The sequence below is a fragment of the Enhydra lutris genome, unplaced genomic scaffold, assembly GCF_002288905.1.
Source record: "Enhydra lutris kenyoni isolate GAN:26980312 unplaced genomic scaffold, ASM228890v2 scaffoldscaffold52, whole genome shotgun sequence".
NCBI lineage: Eukaryota > Metazoa > Chordata > Mammalia > Carnivora > Mustelidae > Enhydra > Enhydra lutris.
In genome coordinates, this window is record NW_019154136.1 from 12422548 (window position 1) to 12425601 (window position 3054).

Genomic DNA, 3054 nt, shown 5'->3' on the forward strand with positions numbered 1-3054 from the left:
TGTACCTATATCCAGTCATCACGCTGTAAACCATAAATACAATTGTATTTGTCCATTACACCCCCATAAAGCTGGGAAATGAATCTTTAAAGGGGAGAGGCACAGCTCCCCCAAATGCCGGGACGACGACGGGGTACCCAGGAGAGCGAGCACACGAAGAAGCTAAGCTTGTGTTTCCCTTTCTCCAGGACCATGCCCTGGGTGGGGAGTGCGTCTCAACTTTCTCATCCGCGACCTAAGACCATCACTGTGGACACCCAGTAATGCCCCCGGTCCTGATCCTCTTCCAGAGCTCGGGGTGATCACAGTGCCAATGTCCAGTTTTTGTACCCATTCATCTCGAAGCCTACTTGGGGTTTCACTGTGAACAGCCTTACAAAAGAGCAGACAGACATATGGGGATAAAACCGTTCTGTGCTGGTCTTGAGGATTCACTGATCTCAAGTGGCTATTCAACTCCACACATGACATTCACTGTTCCTGTGTCCTCGTCTTATTACGTGGAAATTACTTTGGGCTTCCAGTAGCAGACATTGGAAATTAATCCCATAAACAGGGGAAGGGTGTGTTCTCTCTTGGACGGACGCAACCCTACGCTGGCAGCCTCCTTGCAGCTCCAAGCTCTACCGTCCTTTGCCTCATGGCCTCAGGATGGCTGCAGCAGCTCCAACTATCACATAGGCATTCCAGGCTGCGGGAAGAAGGGCCTTCTTCCCAGCTGAGTCAGCCCCTGTTAAGGGGATTCTGCAGATGTCCTTACCCCAGGACTCCTGCTTCCATCCATAGAAGCTCCTGGGAATTGAGAAATGGACTCTTTGAAGTGGGCATATACCTGAGGGGGCAGGGTTGGTCCCATCAGCCTAAAGGTGAGACGGCCTTTATAACGACTTGTCTAAGGTCTTTGATACATCATTTCCAAATTAAATGATCCATCATTGCCAAATTAAATGATCCACCATTACCAAATTAAAGGATACATCGTTACCAAATTAAAGGATACACCATTGCCAAACTAAATTGCTTATTTAGCAAACTTAAAGGTTCCAGCTGGCTTATAAGGGTCTGGAATTTCTGCAAGAAACCTCTTGGGCTTTTTTTTTTTTTTTTTTTTAACTTTCTTCCTCTTTGTTCTTTCATCCTTTAAGGCTTTCTTGTCTGCTTCTCGGAGTCAGAGTCTTTTTGAGTGAAACCCCACCCCCCCACAAGACACTGCAAATATGCGACTCTACATGTGTCTATTTCAATGCAAAACTGACTCAGAAAATCAGACCTGCAGCAGGGAGGGGGGAGAGGGTGGGGCATGGGGGAGGGGGAGACGCTGGGCCAGCGGGGGTGCTGCCTGCGGATAACACTGTGTACGGCAGCTGCACAGAGCCCCAGGACGGTGATAAACGGGACGCATTCCAGGGGTTGGGGCATGGCCCGGCTGATTTACAACCCGACTGAACAAGCCTTACTTAATCTCCAGGGCTCTTTGTCTTTACTTGCCCTGAAACCTTGGCAACTGGTGTAACCGGTTACACCCACTGTAGCTTAACTAAGTGCCCGGAGGCAAGACAGACCTCTCCCCTCCACTGTCCACTCCCAGCCAGCTGGAAACGGACTTTCCTCCCACAGACTTTGGTGCTGGGTCTTCAGACACACCAAATGAGGAGCTTGGGGCAACCGCTGAACCCCCCGGGCTGCCTGCCAGCTCCCGTGTCTGGCTGCCCTCCTCTCCTACGTCTTTACTGCATGCTCTGTGTGAGCGTGACCAGGCTTTGAGGGGCCTACGGGTCCGCTTGAATATCCAAACTAGGGAAATTTTGCAGAAAATGGTCAGCTTCGGCTGGCCCCATAGATCAGCCAGTTAAACATCGGATGGGGCATTCACAGGCACAGTGGACTGTTCACATGAAAAGCACACAGTGAGACCCTTAACCTCTCACACCATGCCGAAGAATGAATGCCAAATCCACCAGGACTTAAATGGAATGCCAAATCCAACCGAGATGTAAATGTTAAAAAAAAAAAAAAAAGAAAGAAAGAAAAGAAAAGAAAGAAAGAAAGAAAGAAAAAAAGAAAGAAAGAAAGAAAGAAAGGAAGGAAGGAAAGGGTAAAATGTAAAAAAAGAAAAACTCAGGGCAAAATCTTTGTCCTCTTGGGTTAGGAAGGCATTTTTAAAGATAAGACAATCAAAGCCTGATCTACTTTATGAAACTCGATAAGTGAGAGTTTATCAAAATACAAAGCCTGTGTGCTTCAAAGAGCACCTTCAAGAAAAGGAAAAGAGAAGCCACAGAGCAGGAGAAAAGATTTTCCAAATGAATACCACTCCATAATAATGAGAGAAACCATCTAAGACGTGTGCAAAAAATGTACAGTCATTTTACTAAGGCAGATATAAATGACTAATAAGCACATACAAGGATAATTGGTCTGCGTTTCTTTATTCAGGAGTGGCTGCCAGGAAGGAGCCGGGTTCTGCTTCAACTTGTTTGCAATCCCACACCAAAGCTCATCAGCACGGAGCTATTCAAGTGCATTCAAATACCGCACAATGGTCTCAGCAAGATAGGATCAAGTGATACTACTACACTGCGTTCCTCTGCATCTACACACATCACCCACCCGGAATAGTCACTACCTCTACAGGTGCTTCTTTCCTCCGGCCCCCAAATAATTGGTAAATATTTCCAGAGCAATAAAATGTAAACACATACACACGCCACCTTTTATATACCAAAATATTAGTGACAGTACACCTCAAATCACATCTCTTGAGGTGTCAACTTATACAACTGTGTAGTCCTGACCTTACATAGTACAGTTTCTGGCATTGGCCTCTGTTTAGGGAACAACATCTTATTATAGCTCTTAGGCAGATGTTACTTAGAAACTCTCAGAATGTTTTAACTCTCATTGCCTAAGGACATGTCACAGGGCCTGCCCTACAGAGAACTCAATAACCATGGGATGGATGGATGGACAGATGAAAGCATGGATGGATGATGGATGGATGGATGTGTGGATGGATGGATGGATGGATGGGTGGATGATGGATGGATGGATGGG